Source organism: Hemicordylus capensis, chromosome 6 (genome assembly GCF_027244095.1).
Source record: "Hemicordylus capensis ecotype Gifberg chromosome 6, rHemCap1.1.pri, whole genome shotgun sequence".
Lineage (NCBI taxonomy): Eukaryota > Metazoa > Chordata > Lepidosauria > Squamata > Cordylidae > Hemicordylus > Hemicordylus capensis.
The window spans coordinates 110,691,366-110,712,322 of NC_069662.1; the positions used below are offsets into that span (position 1 = coordinate 110,691,366).

At 41.4% G+C, this 20,957-nt stretch overlaps 1 protein-coding gene across 13 annotated transcripts in view; it reads left to right on the forward strand.

Moving 5' to 3' along the window:
* Positions 1 to 20,957, forward strand: part of ZNF385D (zinc finger protein 385D) — a 641,404-nt gene that overhangs the window by 586,244 nt on the left and 34,203 nt on the right. The gene's annotated exons all lie outside the window — the stretch shown is intronic.

A 20,957-nucleotide genomic window follows, 5' to 3' on the forward strand; every position in this document is an offset into this window, starting at 1 on the left:
CTGTGTTACCATGAATGCTGGAAAGAGTAGAGAGAACCTGAACACATACAGCTTGTATACATGCATGGGTTCAGATGTTTGTTCACAGGTTCAGATGAATTCATGGAGTTGGAAGCAGGGATAGTTGACACAATCCCAACGTTTCCTCCATTTTTAAAGTATACTCCCATTCCAAATGAGTAATCAGTACTGTTATGTTCTAGAGTCCAAGGACAAGTAGAATGTATGATGCTTTTGAAAAGCAAAACTTCATTGTGTGTTATACAAAGAATCAGGTAAATAGGGTAATGAGAAACTTCACTTCCTGTTGGGATGATTATTGGTCAAGCCTGTCTCTTGGGTCTTTATTGGTTTACTTGTTAGTTTGGTTTACAGGGCAAGTGACATAGAAATATGTGTATTCTCATTATGTTTGCCCTTTGAAGACTTTGCATTTCATGGTGGGCTTTTTTTTTACCTTCTGGGGGCCACCTTTTTCATTTTAAAAGCTAAGAATTGAAATGTGCCAAGTTCAAGAAATGACAAGGCACACCAGACCACCATGATTTGCTTCTGTTATTCCCAGATGGCACACAATTTAATAACAGGACCAAGTGCACAGAGGTTGTACACAAGGGTATAGCTATAGGAGAAGGGGCCTGTGTTCACCCCTCTTCCTGGCGGCCCCTCGGAATGAGGCAGATAATGAAGAAGATGGGGTGGAGCTGGGGGCTGGGCAGGAGCTTGGGCCCAGGTTCTTTGAACCCATCTGCTCAATTATAACTACACCCCTGGTTGTACAGACCGCCTACGAGAAATAGGGTGTGTTTTAATGTGGCTTCTAGTCACAGTTGTACTCCAAGCTTATAGTACATCGGATTCTAAGATATACAGCATGTGTCCTTCATAATCTGTCAAAAGCAAATAGGAATGTATATGTCTTCTTGAGATTTCACACATGTTATCATTTATAATTGCATCAGTACAAAGGTGGACTCAAGCCAGCTGTTTCTTTTTGGAACATAAAATATTGCCTATCAGTTTCTGCGTGTTCCTTTTGTTGAATATGTGTAAGTTGTTTTCTTCTCTAGGCTTATGAGTAAATAGCAAACCGTTCAGTCAAAAGGGGTGATAGTGTTAATTACATTTTATGTTAATAGCCATCATCTTAATAACTGCTAATTTATAATGATATACAAGGATTTTATTAGATACTGTAGATTTTGATTAAATGAACACTTGATATAATAGTTATTCAAAAGCTTCAGTAAGCTTCAATAATGGTAACATTATTACCATTTAAGGTCTAAAGGAAGAACTTAATATGAACGGTGGACACTCCTCAGAAATGTTGAGAATATAGAGCTGTGTTCTTTTAAAATATTAAGTGAGAGACAAGTAAATTTGTACTGTACAAAGATAGTTACAGGGCACTGAACTTATGACATCATTGCTCAACTAGATTTTTAAAATATGACAATGTTATTGCCAGAGCCGTAGCTGGGGAAAACGGCGCCCAGGGCAAGCTCTGCCCCTGAAATTGCGCCCCCCGCCCCCCCCCCAACATACCTGCGCCCTGGCCGGAGTGAGCGTGGCGGTGGTGGGCGGTGGCAGATTGCGCAGCAGCAGCCGGCGGCGGATCATCATCGTGTGCCCCTCATGGCTTGTCGCGGCGTGGGAGTGAGCGCGGCGGTGGCGGGCGGCGGCGGATCATCATCGTGTGCCCCTCATGGCTTGTGGTGGCGTGGGAGTGAGCGCGGAGGTGGCAGGTGGCGGCGGATCATGTGGCGGTGGCGTGCGGCAGCGGCGGGAGTGAGCGCGGTGGTGGCGGGCGGCGGCGGATTGCCGAGTGCAGCAGAGCGACACCGAGGCCTGCCGTCTGGCCCGGCGTCGCTTCCCAACTGCGAGGCGCGCCTGCACAGTTCATTCTATGGGCACGTACCCTGCCTCCCCCCCCCCTATAGTTACGCCCCTGGTTATTGCAAAATTGCGTGCCCTTGTATGAATAACTGTGACGGGAGATATAAATATATGTTTCCTTTTTATTATGTTGTCCAAAGCCAGGTCTTCTTGGGTGGGGATTTCCTTGTTGCTTACTTAACTTTTATTAGGCATAGATTCAAACATTATAGTGTGTATTATATTATTTCTTTTTATTTTAGTTATATAATGTTTTATATTACCTGCCTTTGGCTTCTGAAGTCACAAGGAAATTGACAGTTGCCACCAGGTAAGTTAGAGAAAGGGTAAGCCTGGTATGGTGGCTGGTGAGATGGTCAGTGAAGGTGGGCAGTGTGCCCCCTCAGGTGGCTGTTGCAGCACACCTTATTAATGGGCTGGTCCTGTAGTGTTGGCTCGATGTTTGGAAACCATTGATTAAAAGGGTGCTTTGCATTTCTTGGGATTTTGTGTGTTCTTTTTAGCCTTCAGCATCTCAGCTAGGACAGGGCATTAGTAAGAATGTGCTGTGGGTTTAGGTCCTGAATTGGTATTCTCTTTCCCTTTCATAGACTTTTTATTTGTTTGTTTGTTTGTTTAAACACATTTGTATACCGCCCAAAACACAAGTCTCTGGGCAGTTTACACACACACACACACACACACACACACACACACACACACACACTTACTTAAAACATTACAACAATTTAAAATTTAAAATGTTAAAACTATTTTTTTAAAAAAATTAAAACAGTATGTAATTAAAAGCCTGGGTGAACAATTGTGTCTCGACTGCCTTTTTAGAAGTTGTCAGAGATGGGGAGGCTCTTATTTCAGCAGGAAGTGTGTTCCAAAGCTTTGGGGCAGCAATGGAGAAGGACTGTCCCTGAGTAGCCACCAGACGAGCTGGTGGCAACTGCAGACGGACCATTTTAAACAGTTTAAACAGAAGAACGGGTTAAACAGATGAACGGTTTTAAAGAATATCCCTGTGTTTTGCTTTTATGAAAGGAATTTCTGAATAATCTACCCTATATCTATCAATATTTATGTCACTGAGAAGTGTTAAGATGTGTCTGAACAGCAGAATGATCATCCCCGGCCCCAAAACTTAGGTTGTGTGAACGACTTTATAGTCTTTCTACTGCTTAAAAAAAACAAAACCCTTTCCTGGATATAAGTCATCTGTTTCTTTTTTAATTCAACATATATCATAGTAATCTATTTTATTATAAGCTTGGCATAAAAAAACACAAAGAAATCTCAACCAAGCCAAATGCTTAGCTGTTGTCACAATCTTTATGGAGCAATACTTGTGTATTGTCCCAAGACCCCAAGGAGACGCGGAGACATGTGATGGTGAAATGGTCAATATTTATTTTGATTTGATTACAACCATACAGGCTGGGATTGGCTAGCCACCCCCCATGCAGTGCGGTAGCTAACGGGTCGGCCACGCTGTGGCCGCCACCTCCTAAAGACCATGGCGATAGCACCCTGGCTCCAGGCGAGTCCTCCGCCAATAGCGGAGGTGCCCTTCTTAGCCAACCTAAAGTCAGGCATTTAACTAACAGCACGTCATCCCCCCCCGCAACACTGCAGAGTCATACAGTGAGGATGCCGCCTGTAGCGAGGCATGAGCCACATCCCTGATCTGTCAAGCCTCAAGGGATCGGCCCACCCTCATAGATTTACGTTACCTCAGGTGCCACACCCATAGGACTAAGCTGGCACAGGCGCTCTGGCAGATGCCTGCCTTCTGGCCCCGCCCCCCGGAGGTGAGCGGGGCCAATCAGGGCCAGCTCCCAGCCCCGTGTGCTCCTTGCGGAGGGGGCTGGGACAAGCCAGCCGTGCCGCTGGAGGGCGGCGAGCGGCTCCAGTATCTGCAGTGAATTGAAGTCCTATCTTGCTGCTTTAGAATGTCTCGCTCTTTCCCATTCCACTCCTCCTTTTCTGTTTGTGGCCAGGACATTTAAACTAACTATTGGCAGTGTCATTTTCACGAGTACCTCTGAGAAGGCCAAAATTTGTGCATACTTATGAGGAAGTTAAAGAATACAAGGATTATTTATGCTGACAAGAAGCAAAGGGCGGATTCTGTTTTTGATTGCTTTCTCTGCATGTTTTGAGAAGAAGAAAAGAACATATTCATTTGCCCAAAAGCACTAATTTAAGAAGCATTAGTGCTGAACAACGTTTCCATGTCTAAAGAGAGTTCAGTTCCTTAGCACTTGTCCACTCAAGCGAGTGAATTTATGGCCAAACACTATATTATCTCCTTTGACAGAATAGTTGGGGAACCACCATGAGGTAGTGTTGGACTAGGATTAAGGAAACCTGGGTTCAAGCATCATTTTCCTGTATTGCTTAAGGGTTTCTCTTCTGTGTTGAAGAAGCACCTTCAATGGCACAGCAGGGGGTTGAACCATAATTGAAGCAAAGAGACATGTATACCCTTGTGCCAGTATTGTGAGGTCAGTTATCTCTGTAATTTGAACAAAATGTGGTCTAACAGCAGGAATGCTAACCTCTAAATAAATATTTGCTAAATACTGGTCAGTAAGAAACAGGAGCAGTTAACTTAATTTACTTACTTAACTCACAGAATTACTAGTTTTGTTTTCAAATTTAAATAATAATTTATGACAAAATAATTATTAAGACAGACCCTTTTATGATATTTTAATGGACCTTTGCCCATTAAATAACTGATTATACAAACTGATCCTGTCTAGCAAAAGTAAAGGCTTTGATACTACCTTGAGACTAAGCTTATTTAGCAGAAAAGAAGCCCTACATTGACATTATGAGAATGCCAATGGGGAAAGACATAGTGCACTCTCACCTCAAAATGTCCAGCCTATCAGAGGCTGGAAGCATGTTAGAGAGAAAGGTTCCATCTGAGTATTTTCCTGCTGTGCTACATTTTATGGAGAAGCAACATGTTGAGGGATTTGTTTTGGTTTTGTTCTTTTGGGGTGGGTCGGGGGAGGGGGTTGAGGCATGATTTGAATATGCAGTCCCTATCTGCATCCTGGAGTGGTATGATCCAAGCTTTTTCTGATTGTGTTTTCTGATTGTGTAGTTCAGCTCACATTCACACAGCATTCTCATAGGATTTCCAGTGTTCTTGATTGGAAGAAGTAACTCCATATGTTCACATTAAGAAGTGCCCCCTTATTGAAGGGAATAGAAAAACCTAACATAACGTTGTGGTGAAGTTAAAATGCCACCTCCACTACAACAATGGTGAGAAGAGCACCTGTTATTGCTTCTGCCCTGTAAGTCCTCAGCTGCGCGCATCCATTATGGTGATAGCAATACTGCCAGGAGTCACTTATGTGGGTGGGTGGGGGGTCACAAGTGCAGAGGTTGGTGATGGCTCCCCGAAGCCTATCCAGGGCTCCCCGAAGCCTGGATCAGGACCTGTACTGCAATAATCCGTAATGGTCAGAAAGATTGCTTTTAACTACTAACCTCATAGGTGGAGAAGCTGTGATACATACGGTATACAAAATTTTTCCAGCCATAATAGCTTTGCATTTCTATCTTTATTCCTCCCTTCATTGAACCTGGAAAATTCTATTTTTAAAAGCCTTTGTACAATTCAAGTCAGAAACCATCTTGAGATTCTTAGTATTTAATTATTACAAAACAAAAGTGGTAGTCTTGTGCAGCAGAAATATTAAACACAGGTGGTCAGTCAATGCTCAACAAATAGAACAATGCTCTTTTTTTTAGGTAAATGGGTTTTTCCTTCCATAAGTCTCTTTTATGGAAGGTGCATCTCAACTCTCTGCTCAACTCTCTGTGGGGGCGATCTTAAAAAAAAAAAATCCTAAAGGGGGGCAGTTAATAGCTTCTGCACATAAAATATTCCAGGGCAAAGTGATATCACAGATGCTATAAGGGCTTGAGATCTGGGGGTGAGATAAGAAAGTTATTGTCCAGCTGGAAATAGTCCAGAACAATTTCCTAAGAAAAATTCTGGGCTTCCCCCAGAGCAGTCCTGCTGTTTATCTAAGAATGGAGGGAGGGCTGTCCTCAATTTCTGTTAGAGTACATCTGGCATTGTTAAAGTATTTTAAGAATAGACAGCCTCTTGGAACTTAGTTTAATAATGCTATTTGTACAACATGGATGGGAACCAGTGGGTAAATTTGCTATCCTATAAGGGTCTTTTGAGTTTGGATTTGAACCGACCAGGCTCGGCTTCAGTCATTGGGCCGGCTTGGGCCAGCTTGAGTATACTTGTAAAGGGGAATCCTTGAGGATTTCCCTTTACAAGTAAAGGGGGAATCTCTAATCCTCATGGTAAAGGGTGGGGGAGCAAAAGGAAGCAGCCTCCATCAGCTACGTACCTTTAGAGGAGGCTGCAGCAGATAAGCAACGGGGGTGGCTGCTGGGGTTACCCTAAAGGTATGGAGGCCAATGGAGACCACTTTCTTTCACTACCCACCCACCCACCACCTTTACCATTAGGATTAGGGATGCTCACTTTATTTGTAAAGGGGAATCCTCAAGGATTACCCTTTACAAGTATACCCAAGCTGGCCTGCAAACCAGCTCAGTTAAAATTCCCCTTTACAAGTATACCTGAGCCAAACTGTGAGCCAGTTCTTTGAACTGGAGGCTGGTCTGATTCCAATTCGGACCACCCAAACCAGGCCAGCTCGATTTCGAGCCCAACTCAAAGTGAGCTGGCTTGTACATTCCTACTGTCCTATATTCTGCAATTGTATTCCTTGCCCTCAGTAGAGGAATTTAAGTCTTGGAGCAGAGAAAACATCAAAGACTGGATCTTTAAGTGGAATGCTAGCCGATGCTACTATGGTGCAATCCTCAAAGTTTTCACCTTGGTACTTCCATCATAAGCAGAGGCGTATCTAGGGAAAATAGCGCATAGGGCAAACACTGAAATTGCACCCCCTGTCCAAGCATCTGACACCCATCATTCACATAACTTTACCATAATATCAGCTGAAAAATACAAGTCAAGCTCATTAATCTTTTAATATTTCAACAACTATTTAGCAGTGGACGTAGCCAGACCAAAAAATGCTGGAAAACTACAAATTTCAGTATGTGGGGGCTCATGAAATACCCAAATACTATGTGGAGATGTACTTGGAAAACTAAACAGAAGTGCCTGTCTAATTCTCTACTATGCATTGTAGCATCACCATTACATAAGTTTTAAAAATCAATGGAGAATTTGACTTTTCCCAGATACTCTGTAAATAATTAAAGGATATGCAGAGTAAACTGTGTCACTGCTTGGAATATATTCTGGTATTTCAGAAAGACAGTTAAAATGAGAGAAAGAGAGCAAGAAACTCCCAGTGGGCCTTAATATTAAGGGTTTCACACTGATTCAAAGACAAACTCACCATTAATAGCCATATTAGCAAGACATCACATTTAACTCACTTATCACAAGAAGTAAAGTAAGAGCAAATGAATACAATCCTAGCTCTTAAGCGTCAGCTCAGTATTCACAAGCCCTGATTCTCTGTACATAGTGCCAATCTGAATATGTGTACAGTGTCTTATATATTATTATTATTATTATTATTATTACCCATAGCCCCTTTGGGGGGCTTCCTAAAGGCTGGGTTTTTTTGTTTTTTGTTTGCAAAGATTCCCCCTCACCCCGCTGGCCTCTAGGGCCTCGCAGGGACCATTTAAGTATGTGCAGTGGCCATTTTTAAAAATAATCTTTTTTTTTTTTAAAGGCCACTGAGAACAAAATGGCCACCGCGCATGCTCAAATGGCCTCTGCAAAGCCTGGCATGACCTAGAGCCTCACAGAGGCCATTTGAGCATGCACGGTGGCCATTTTGTTTTTGGCAGCCATTTTCTTTAAATTAATTTTACAAAATGGTGCCCCCCCTTCAAGTGGCGCCCGGGGCACGTGCCCTGCCTGCCCTACCCCTAGATACGCCCCTGATCATAAGAAACATAGAAGGTTTTCACAGTATCTGATTAAGTTAACTTGTGTACCACTGAGGAAGGTATTTACCAACTTACACCTTCAAACTATGCCTACAGTGTATCTTAAAGATAGATTTCACAAACTCTCTGTGGAACAGCATCTCTGCCCTTGTGGTTCAGAGCAAGTGGCGGACATTACCCATTGTGTCCTATGCTGCCCCTTTTATGATGCAATAAGGAGGCGGGAAATGCTGAGGCAGATTATTGATTTGTTTAAGGGCTGTGATGTGGAATGTTTAAACTACCTTCTTGCGGATACAATTCCATATGTTAGTTACCAAGTTGCTACCTTTGCTTTATTGTCGTTTAAACTTAGAAAAAGATTTATATCTACCAAGTCTTCTAAATTGTAGTTTGAGGTCTCGTCTTACTTTATATGCTATATTTACTGATGTTGCTGCAGATAGGTATTTTAGATCATTATTTTAAATTGCATTTTATTAAGACTTTTCCCTTTTCTGTTATGTCATGCTAATGTTATATGTTATATTATGTTATGTTATGACCAGTGGTTACGACAATACATTTATTTACTTACTTACTTACTTAGTTTGATGTTACAATCATTATGGTTTGTATGTATGGAGCTTAATAAAGCAAATCTAAAGGATACACACACACACACACACACACACACACCAATAGCTGGTAACACATGCCTGTTTTAAGTGTTTTTAATCTAATCCCATGATGATAGTTGCCCTTTTTCGGTAGCTGATGATTAATGAAACTCTTGCTGTGGTTTTCTTTACCTACAGATTTTTTAGGAGAATAATGGTAGGATGTAGAGTTGTGCTAAAGTGTAAATTCCCTCTTGAAATTCTGCATATTTATTTAATGCTGTTTATGGGCAAATGGAGAAGGAAGACTAACTTCCTCAGGTTTATGTTTTAAAAGGCACAATTTTTAACTGTTGTTATTATATACAATAATAATAACAAATGAGTGGGTTAGTGACATTGCACAATAGTAATCCATCAGGTGAATCCATCATTGTGACTTCGCTCCATGGTAGCAACATCACTAATGGAACAAAGCTTCTAAGGCCAAAATCACTGTTCTCCAAGTTCATAATGAGAGAAAAGCCACCACTCCTTGGAAATGCTAATTTCATCCTACCCTACTGATCTCCTTGCCTTCCCTGAAATTCACAGAAAGCACTGATCTGAGAATTTTCAGATCATCACTAGTTTAAGGAGTCAAAAGGATAGACATGAAAATGAATTTTTTTAAAAAATCCTCACCAACTATTTAGTGAATTAATCAGGAAAATCTTGCTAAGGTACGGAGTACCCTTTCTCTTGCCCCCCACCCCCAGCCTTTAGGATAAGGAATGCCCCCTTTACTTGTAAAAGGGAATCCTTGCTGGATTCCCCTTTACAAGTATGTCCCCAAACTGGTTTGGCCTGGCTCGATGGCTGAACCAGACCACACCTGGTTTGGCCAGACCTGGAACTGGACCACACTGGGTCAGTTCGAATATGGTCCCAAACCCAGGGCAAAAGTTTGATTGAAAAGGGTCTAGATAATCCATATCATCCAAGACCCTTTGCAGCTGCACAGACACCAAACACTCTATCACCTTGCTTTAAAAGGGAAGATTTGAAACAGGCCAATAATTATCAAGGTTAGTGGAATCAAGGGAGGGCAGTTTTAATAGTGCTCTTACAATCGCCTGCTTGAGGCTCGATGGCATCTTACCCTCCCTTAATGAAGCATTACTAATTGGTTCCAAGCACCTATTTGTTCATTCCCTGTCAGATTTTACTAGCCATGAAAGGCAAGGGTCCAGAGTGCATGATGTTGCACACACACGGCCTAGGATCTTGTCCACTTCCTCAGGCTGCAATAACGGAAAAGAATCCATCACAATCATATCAAATGGTTGCCGAATCATGTCTCCTGGAACTGCTAAAATCCTGGAGTACAAATCGGCACTACTTCATCTGCAAAGTGACAAACAAACTGGTCAAAGTGGGCTGCTGATGCTTCTTTCCCCATCACATGGGGGCCTGTGTGAAGCAGTTACTTTGCCACATGAAACAGCTCTGTTGGCCTACACTGGGCAGAAGCAATGGAAGTGGAGAAAAAATACATTTCTTTGCTGCCTCCACCGCCTCGGAGTAGTCCCTAAAATGGGCTCTAGCCCATGTTCAATCAGATTCATTACGGTCATTCTAGCCATTGTCATTTTCCAGTGTCATTCTAGCCATCATCCCAGTTGTTTCATCACCTTAAGTTCTGAGGAGAACCAAGGAGTGGAATGGGCTCCACCAAGCCAGATAAGGCATTTAGGAACAACCATGTCAATAGCCCTGGCTGGCTCCACATTCCACACATTCACCAAGACCTCAACATAGCCACCTGTTCTAGACACTGGAAATTCCCCATGGCTGTCTGGAAACTGAATGGATCTATAAGCCTTCAGGGGCAGACAATTCTAATTAGTCCATCACCCCTGATGAGGTTGGTTGAAGCACTCAAACTAAATCCCACCAGATGGTTATCTGTCCATGAGAAAGGAGTTATATGAAACTCCTTCATCTGCAGATCATTCCTGGTTGGCAAAAACTAGATCCATCGTATGTCTCAGCACATGAGTAGGACCAGATATTAGTTGAGATAGCCCTAGGGTTGTCATGGCGACCTGAACCGCTCCTACTAGAAGTGCCTCGGCATGGCTCAGGCATAGAGACTGAGGTGCAGCAAGGTGGTCAGTACACCTACCCTATCTCATAGCCCAGTCTCATGGACAAACACTCAGAATTCTGATATCGCCTAACTGGGCTTCTGTTGAGGGGAATGGCCACACTATAGAGGTCTGCAACTCCTTCTCCCTGACTCTCAAGGCAGGACTACTGTAGGATCATGAAACCTGGAGGGCAGAGCTCGGAAAGACCCACTCCACCAAGTTCGCCCAACCAGGTTTCAGTCACACATACCAGAACTCATGTTCATGTTGGCTGATTCAACATATTAATGGCACACTACTTAACATTGTGTTAATTGGCCATTTATTTCAGTGTATAATTTGTAAATATTGGCTGACATCCAGACTAGCACTCCTGAGAGAGAGAGAGAGAGAGAGTAGTCCTAGGCAATAACCAGTAGCAAAGGCAGGCAGGCACTCATCTCTCCATCCTCATCATTGGGCTTGTTCTTCTTCTCTCCCATTCTCGTATTCCCAGGAGTACGCACGCCACACACTCATAAACTATGCATTATGCTACTCAGCTCTTCAAAGTGCTTTCTTTCACAAGGTTAGCACAACTTGTGATATTACTGCTAAAACGGAAATAGCGTATTGTTGGAAGGGTATAGAGGCAGCATGAATGAGCTGCATGTAACCAATAAGAAAAGATGGGCAACATTAAAAGAAAAAAGAAGTGGGGAAACATTTTCATGAAAGCCATAATAAATAATCACTCTTCTGCTGGATTGCTTGTGATCTGAAATACTAATACATGTGCCTTTTTAGAAATTTGTTCCTACTTGATTAGAATTACTGTTCCACTCCGTGTCAGTTGTGGTCTAAAGACAGCTTCCTGTGTTTATAAATTTGAAGATATGGGTGTAATTATGTCAGTCATTTCTCCATCCAAAACTGTGAAGTAGGAAATACTTCTAAAATGGATTCTCAGCATTCCTGTGTCTTTTTTCACCCATAGTCATACCTATTTTACACAAGGAAGTCATCTATGGGAGAGCTTGCATGACAAAACAGTAATGTGAGTGGCCTCACTCTTTTTTTAATTGCCTCTTTGCTTGGCCCATCATGCAGCCTTTACAGGTTCTACAATTGCTGCATCTTTTTTCAAAACTTACAGCCCTGAATCTGCCTGCCAGATGCCTAGTTCTGTCTTACTGCTGGCAGCAAAATCAGATTTTAATTTGTGTACTTAATCAAAATAAACTGAACCAAGGGATTTTAAAACATCAGAGTTATTTACTTTTATTAGTTAAAAATACAAATTAAAACCTATAGCTACCCAACCATAAACTCATTAGGAAGCAGTGTCCAGATGGCAAATAAAAGGTTTATTTCCATAAATACTCTATCATTTTATTGATAATACATATGTTCCTTATTTTGAGCTGCCTATTACTTCATGGCAATCACCTTGGGAAGGGGCCATTTCTCAATGGTAGAGCACATGCTTGGCATGCAGAAGAGCCCAGTTCAAAACTGTGAATTGTTGAATATTTTCATCTAATAAATATATACATTTTCGGCCTAAAAGCTAGGATGGAATGGTTCTTGTTGTTGTTGTCGTCATGGCCATTTGTATTTAAATGGCTATTTAATCAAGACAGAACACTAAAAAAAATAGTCCCTGCTTTTGGGATGAAGTTACTAAAATAGGCAACACTAAAAGATTCCGCCACCATTGCTTAAATACCAAGATTTTTCATTCTTTAGATGTAACAATTAAATCCATTAGCTTGCTGCTGTCATTGTCACTAAATTTAAATCAAGGAACATTTCCCCCATGCCTGGCATTTTTACAGGCTGCATTCCCTCCCTCCCTCCTTCCTCTAACCCTCTCAAGTATGAATTAAATCATTAGTCAGAATGAGAGAGGGAGGGAGGGAGGCCTATTTTATTACATTTCATGGAGTGGCTTAACTCATGGTTGTTAAATGTACTAAGATCAATGCCCTCATTGCATATTAAGAGTGCTTTTATTATCCATTTCAGCACAGTCGTGCTTATTTTAATGGCATCTCATCGCTTAACTTGTCCTGGAATGTGTTGGCATCTAAATTAGCCATATTCTGTATTAGCTGGGAATCTTTGTCTGTACCTGGGGAACAGGGAGAATCTGCTCATGCACACACAGTGGCAGCCCATGAACACGCCTCCAGGGGGCGGTGGCGGGAGACAGCTTTAAGAGTAAAGTAATTTGGGACTCACCTCTGCCGTGGCAGCACCTGAACGCTATTCGGAGCCTCAACGTGCCGCCCAGCAGCCCCTACGGCAGGGAAGCGCCTCTGCCACTCACCTGGCTTCCACGAAGCCGAGGCCCTGCCAGCAGCCAGGTGAGTGGCGGAGGCGCTTCCCCACCATAGGGGCTGCTGGGCGGCACCGAATAGCGTTCAGGTGCCGCTGCCGCGGAGGTGAGTCCTGAATTACTTTGCTCTTGCAGCTGCCTCCCGCCAACCCCACCCCCCGGAGGCACGTTCATGGTCCACCACTGTGCACAGAGTATGTGAGCACACATCCTTCACCACTGGCTTATCGAAAGTATTTTCTGAACATTTGCGCAGAGCTTCTGACTCAGATGTATTCCATCTTTTAACATAGTAGCCACCTTTCTCTCATATAACTGCTGTGGCACACATACAAAAGACGGATCTTCTCCAGATGCAGACAAAGTACTCCGCAGTAAGGAATACTCGCTTACTGCGGAGTATTCCTCCAACTGTTAAGTGAACTATCCACATCATCCAAGATGGAGTTTATATGGTGCTACTCTGGATGAGAACCAACCTGTAGTAGGATAGGCGATTTAACAAAATATATACTGAAATACGTTGCCAGAAGGTGAAAATTCCTTGTAATTCTTCCATCATTTGGTCTTATAAATATACCAGATTGTAAAACAGAAACAATACATCCACAGGTAATTCTTCCATTATACCCTAATATTACCCGATCCATGGTTTTATTTCTAATTCACATTTTCAAGAATGAGTAACCAGAGTAGAATTACATGTATTTGTCATCGCATGGTGACATTTCCTATTAAAATATTGATCACTTTAATCTCAATTTAAATCCCTTTGTTACATTCTTCTTCAATCCCAGAATATTTAGAAGTGGATGCAAGTCCTACCTACCATGACCTGTCAAAGATGTTCTTTAGCAGAAAATAAGTGATAAAATAAACATCAAGTATTCATGATTTGAATTCATAATAGGGTTCCTGGCAATGCATTAATTACAGAGACCAGACAGTATCAGGTACTGAGCCAATGCTCACAGATGATTCAGTACAACTTGATAAAATTAGAATTGGGGAATCATGGAGCTGGAGCAGCTGTAATCTGTAGAGAAACACTGGATTATGTAGAGACATTATTGGAGGTCTCTGTCCGGTAGTTGACTTCAGAACCAGAAAGCAAAAATCAGTATCCACCCTGCAAGGAGATGACAAAGTAAGGCATTAGGAAGAGTCTGAGCATGTTCTGGCCTGAGTAGGATAATACTCTGACACTGGTTATAAAGGCTGTCTTGGAAGTTTGCTAAGGAAGCCATTAATTTATGCAAAGCAGAAATGAGGAATTACCTGTCTATGACAACAATCAGAGCAAACACAGAAAAAGCAGAAAAGAAAACAACGATCCATGCAATCACAAAAATAAAGCGAGGGAGGCAAAATATTATTGCATAGTATAGAGGAAGGTATACAAGTTGGAGAAAATTACTTTAGCAAGCTGCACTGCATGGCACTTGTTACACTGTTTGTACAGCTGTGTCTAATTTGGAGCACATATAATTTGAATTTGTTGGAAGGACATTGAGAAGACTGAAATGTTTCAAAGTGGTGAAAAACCAAAGAATTAAAGCCTTAAGTTATCTTATGTAAAAGGCTTTGGTAAAAGAATATACTTAGTAGCATATGGGTGGGCCTTAATGGGGGTTGAAGGATAGAACTGTCAAATTCTAGAATAAGAAAACATGATCTCAGTGGAGAATATCTTGTTACATTGCTTTCAGTAATACTAATGGGAATTGCTCTGCATACAACTCCTAGCCTTTTGTTATCAAGGCAGAGGAATCTATAAAGTTATGCATTTTCTCAGCTTCTCTTGTGGAAGGAAGTTTTTCGATTCTTCATTTTTTTTCCATTTAGTAAACAATCTTAATGTGTCCTGCCTCGTATGTTTGGACACCAATCAGCAGAAATTAAGCACCTCTAATTAAACAAGCCTAGGTCAGGGCTGTATACTTCAATGAATGGGATAGTTAATCATATACTTAACTTTCCCAATGAAATCAATGAGATGTAAAAGTGCTTAACTTGGGCGGATTGTGCTCATTGTTGTCCTGAATTTGTCATTGTTAAATTTGGATGACTGCCCCCTTTTCAAACTCTGTTGAAACGCTACCTTGAATGAAGATGGGGAAAATAGAACACCTTCACTTTTTACTTTTTTCTTTTTGGCCACACAACAGGCCACATTTGTGGATAAGGAAGCCCAAAATGAAGCATGTATTTTGTTCAATATGCAGATGATAGCATTTATCCACTTCATTTTAGAATGATTGTCAGGCCTCATTTCTTCCTAACAGCATTTGGGAAGCTTGGGCATGATCCATCGGCATCAGTAAATGGATTTTGTAGCAGGTAGTTGGTTTCACACATACAGCTCTGAGATATGTTTGCTTGGAATGGTGCTTCATATCAAGAACGGGCCTGTGGCTGGTTTTTGCTGATATTGTGAGCTGTATGAGAGAGGCCATAGCTTAGTGGCAGAACACCTGCTTTTCATGCAGATTACCCCAGGTTTAATCCCTGGCACCTCCAGGTAAAGACTTATCTGAAACCCTGGAGAGGTTTTGCCAGTCAAAGTAGAAAATACTGACTAGTGGTCTAATTTGGTATAAGGCAAGTTGCCAAGTTCATATGTTCATGTTCTAAAAAATTATATTTGGTACTCCTCATTTTGATACATAAAAGTAAAGCTGCAATTGGCACCTTGACATCAAAGTGAAACATCCTTCCAAAGGCTGCACATTAGTCAACTGCAGCTTATTGAGCAGTGGACTCTAATGAGTAAAATTGTTTCACTTGGGCTGCCCGCTTGCAAAAGGTCAAATTAGATTATTTTACCGACTTTTTGTTTCTCAGCTTCAGATTGCTAAACAATGCATGTGGTGATGTCATATCTCCACTCCAGATGAGGAAACCTCAGTATGAGGATTGCCTTGGATTTTAGCTTTGAAAAGAGGAACTCACAGCTGTAGCTCATTAGAAAGTTGAAGGGCAAGAACGGACATATGGAATCCATTAACAGCAAAATGGAAGCCAGGAGTCTCTTCTTCACTTACAAGTTAAAACATTCACCACTTAACATGTACATTTTGTTTAATAAAAGCCCTGTAATCCATTATCTCAGTTTGCTAGTTATTGTTTCATGCTCCTGGAATAATGTGTAAATCAATGTGGCCTCATAAAAGGGTGTTTCCACTTTGTCCTTGCATTGTTCAGCTTTAAAAGCAAAGCATGCATACTACATAAATGTACATGTGTCTATTGCTCAGGGCATGCATTCAAGATCACTTAATCAGGATAAGCTACTACTTAACACTCCTTTAACTGTCTGCGGTACTCACAGTCTGGGTTGCTAAAGGATAAAGTTGTTCACCTTTCACTGCTTCTTCATGAGTGAGATGGTATTATAATCTGCTATACTATCAGTTCACCTAAATAAGCAAGCACGTTTAAAAGCTACTTTTTATTCATGGCAAGGTGCTCTGGTACAACCACTCACCCATACCACCACAATCCCTTGGGGGGGGCAGCGTTGTATTTTGTTGGTCCCAGAGTATCTGATGGTGAACTATTTCAGCTGGAAAAAAATCACCATACAGAGAGAACTGATGGTGTGAATCAGTTCTGAGTAATTATGGGAATGGGTGCAATTGGTTATTTAATACCTGGACTTCAGAGAGTTGTCAGCAAATGTCAGAAAGTCATCAGACAACTTCAGAGAGTTGTCATCCATGGGTCCCCTCACCAAAAATTTTTTTTCATGGTGGCTTACCCTGTGGATAAGATGAGAGAGTGGTTTTGCCACCAGCACATGATGTTATGGGAACAGAGATAGTCTCAGGGATTGGTAATAAAATGAAAATACAGTCTAAAAATGATTTTTTTAAAAGTAAAAAAAAAAATCTACCACCTAGGCATCAGGGGACATTAAAAACTCTCCAAAGTAGGAAGATTTTAACAGACGTTTCAGGGGTTAATGGTGTTAGGCCTCTGCGGATCTCACAAGGGAGAGAAATCTAAAAAACCAGGGCTACAACAGAGAAAGCCCTGCTCATGCTGACATTATGTTGAATTATAGACTAGTTTATTGAATAATTATGGATGTGATTAATGACTCTGTCACTCCTGTGTATCCGAATCCCCAGTATACTTCTGATCAGTTGAACAAAATGTATTATTCAACACCAATCTGGTATATAAATTATATATTTTAATCGCTTTGAAGAAAGGCATAGTAAGAGAAACAAGAAATTCTGATTTATAAAGTGCTACTAGTTAGCTGCTAAATCACAACACACTCTTAGATGGATGGTAAAGACATTCCTATTCCAGCAGGCTTTTAATTCTGCTGCGTAAAATGGTCTTTATCTCCTGCATTCTTGCCTGCTGCTGTCCACTTTAATTCATTGATTTTAAAAAACAAAACAAAACCGTGGCTTACATGATGCACAGCTCTCCCATCACTGGATGGGGGCTGCTGAGGTCTGCAGGTCTGCAAAAAGCCTTCATTGTCCCTGTGCTTACGGCTTCGGGTGCGGGGAGGGTATGATTTCTGTATCTTTCCCCTCCCTCTAAAAGCCCTTTCAGCTCGTACCCTGAGGCTCATGCAGCCCTCAGTAACAGAAAATGGGAAAGGGATTTTGGAGGGAGGGGAGAGACATGAAAATTGCTCCCTCCCTACCCTGTGCACAGAGCACTGCACAAAGAAGGAACACTGACAGCTTTGGGCAGACTCGAAGACCCCCTTCTGGCAGCAGGGACAGCACATTATGTAAGCCATTGTTGTTAGACAATGCCACTACTAGCTGACATGATGCACAGTGTTTGGTTGGCCTCATGCTGTGCCCTGGGGCTGCTGCAGAGTCCCAAAGCAGCGCTGGAGCTGCTCGGAATAATCAGCTCCACTAGCAGCAATTCTGCTGGGGTTTTTCCATTTGCTATAATGGGGAAGCATCAGAAGAGCTGCTAGCCCAACTACTCGTTCTAAGTAGCTCAAATCTGGTCTTAGGACTCAGCAGCAGCCCTGAGGCAGAGTGTTAAGGCAATGGAGGGCTGTGCATCATGTCAGCCAATACATGCATATGTCTTCTCTGGGAAGATAAAAATACATATTGGGCAGGTACCTAATGGTGCAGTGGAGAAATGACTTGACGAGCAAGTCAGAAGTTGCCAGTTCGAATCCCCACTGGTATGTTTCCCAGACTATGGGAAACACCTATATCGAGCAGCAGCAATATAGGAAGATGTTGAAAGGCATCATCTCATACTGCGTGTGAGATGGCAATGGTAAACCCCCTCCTGTATTCCACCAAAGACAAAGGCTCTGTAGTTGCCAGGAGTCAATACCAACTCGACGGCACACTTTATTTTATAATACATAGAACCATCCTGAACAGGTTGGATCCAGGTATGAAGCATTTCCCAATACTGTGACATCTAAGCCCAGGGACTTGAAGATGAAATTCTGCTGTTATTCTAAATGTGAAGTAGAGTATTATTCGTAGTTTCAGTGGAATTCTGTAATTCAAGAGCAAGACATGTGATACCAGTCTTGCTTGAATATTGTCTCTGTTTGTATCTCTCATAAATGTAATGGCTGCTCATAAGATTTTGTCTTGCAGTTGTTGAGATAGAGTCTTAATACATCAAGACTATGAAAACAAGACTATGAAACTGCTTTCTTGTAGTCACCTGTATGCGTTCACCTTTTCTGTGTTTAATTGATATGATCTTTTTTTAGTTAATTTAAAAAATGCAATCCCTTTTACTCATAAATCAGTAGTGTATGGAACTAAATCTACAAGACATAAACATACATTTGGAATTATATTACCCTATACTCCATGGCAAAGAAGACCATTGCTACTAAAGGATGCACTGAGTATGAAGTCCAGGCTAGACCACTGGTCCCAATCGACTCTTTGCCTAAACAAAAAACATGGAGAGGAAAATGCAAGCCTGACAGTCAGGTTAAATGGAGTGAGAGCTGTGCGAATTTGACAGGTGATTTAACAACTGCTGATACTAAATCTAGAAGCCATTCCAGATCAACAACTTTGGTAGTAAAGCAGCAGCATGCAAGATGTGGAACTGTCATATGGATTGGATGTGTGTGTGGGCGGGGGGTGGAATCACAGAATAAACCGCTAGCTATGCTTTCAGTGGAGGAAAAGCATGCAGCATACTGAAGACTCATGGAAGTTTAGCAGGCTATGCATGCCCTTGGACTGTGAGCCTTCTTGGGAAATTAATATATTAAAAGGTTTGCTGGAAGCTCAACTCTAAAGGCACAATCCAACCCTTAAACATTTTTTACACTGAGTTTCACTGATTTCAAGGAAAGATATAAACAGATGCTCAACTCTCAAACTAAATGAAATGGGGATTTGGGGATGTTCATGAATTGATTTTTTTTATTTGATTTGTGTCCAAATCTGGCCCCCCAAACACCACATATTTGATTTGGATTTGATTCAATTTGATTTGCATTCAGATTGATTCGGACCACATAAAAAGGTCCTGGGGTACCAAATTTGAGTAGTGGGTAGGTCCCCATTGGTGCCACCTACCACCCAAATCTCAAGACAGTGGGGCACTTGGTTGATATTTAATGGGGTTTTTTTGTTTTACTGATTTTGTATATTTCTGCCATAGGAAATAATGGGGATTTGAATTCACCCTATCCAAACCCTAACCTCTACCCCCAGCTTTCATTTAAAAAAATAAATTTAAAAATAGCTAATCTCTAGCCCTTGTAGAAGTGGAGTTATGGAACAAAATGTGCAGTCATGATTTTTCAAGTGTTTGGATTCTTTGGTGTATAATAATGTTTCCTCATAATGAATCCCTATGAGGATTCATTACACACCTTCATTTCTTCCCTTTATTTTGACTGTCATTGGACAGTGCCAACTGTCAACTGCCATTTGTCAACTGCAAACCCCACCCCCACCTGCAAGGCAGTGGGGTACTAAGTTTATTTTTTAGGAAATTTTTGAAGTGTTTAGATTCTTTGGTGTCTTTATTACAGACCTTCATTTTTTCTGTTCATTTTGGTGGGAAATTAGTGGCATCCCATGTGCCAACTACCCCCCAACCCTTAAGCCACCGGGTATTCAATATATATTTTAGGAACTTTTGAGGTATTTAGACTTTTTGGTGTGTAATGAATCCTCATAGGGATTAATTATGAGGAAAGGTTATTAGACACCAAAGATTCTAAACACTTGAAAATGTTCATAGAACATAAACTGAGTAGTACCCCACTACCTTGCGGGTGGGTGGGTAGTGTAGTTGGCACTGTCCAAAGATAGTTACAATGAATACAAGAAATGAAGGTATGTAATGAATCTTCATAGGGATTAATTGAGGAAAAGTTGTTATACACTATATAATCCAAACACTTGAAAAATAGTGACCACTCATTTTGCTCCATAACTCCACTTCTATGAGCATAGCTTTTTTTCCCCCTAAATGAAAGCTGGGAATCTGGGGGAATTAATAGGAGGAATCCGAATATCAAATTGATTCGAATCAAATCTGGCACAATTCAATTTGTACCCGAATCTAGCCAATGGACCACAGGGGTGATTTGTTCTGTCTCCAAATCACTCAAATCAGCTGGATTTGGGTACAAAATAATTTGTACCCGAATCAGTTCGTCCATCCCTATTGGGATTCAATGTGCATAACTTCAAGTAGATTATTCTGGCCTTGCAGCTAACAAATGTAACCGTTCCAAATACATAATCTTGTTGTTATTTATATCATTTTAAAATCTGTGTTTTTCTGCTGATGTAAATCTAACTCTTTGTAAACTTGAAGCTGAAATCAAGCTTTCTTACTATTTACACTTCTGAGACTGCAGTTTAAGTATGCATGATTGGAAATAAGATACCCCCCCCTCCAAAACAACAACAAAAACAACCCAACACAGGTGCCATTTAAAAATCCCACAGATACCCAAGCTTCTTGGATGAAGTACATATGAATGAAATTTAGTGAGGTATTTCTGGAATTATTTCCAAGAAAGGAGCCAAAAAT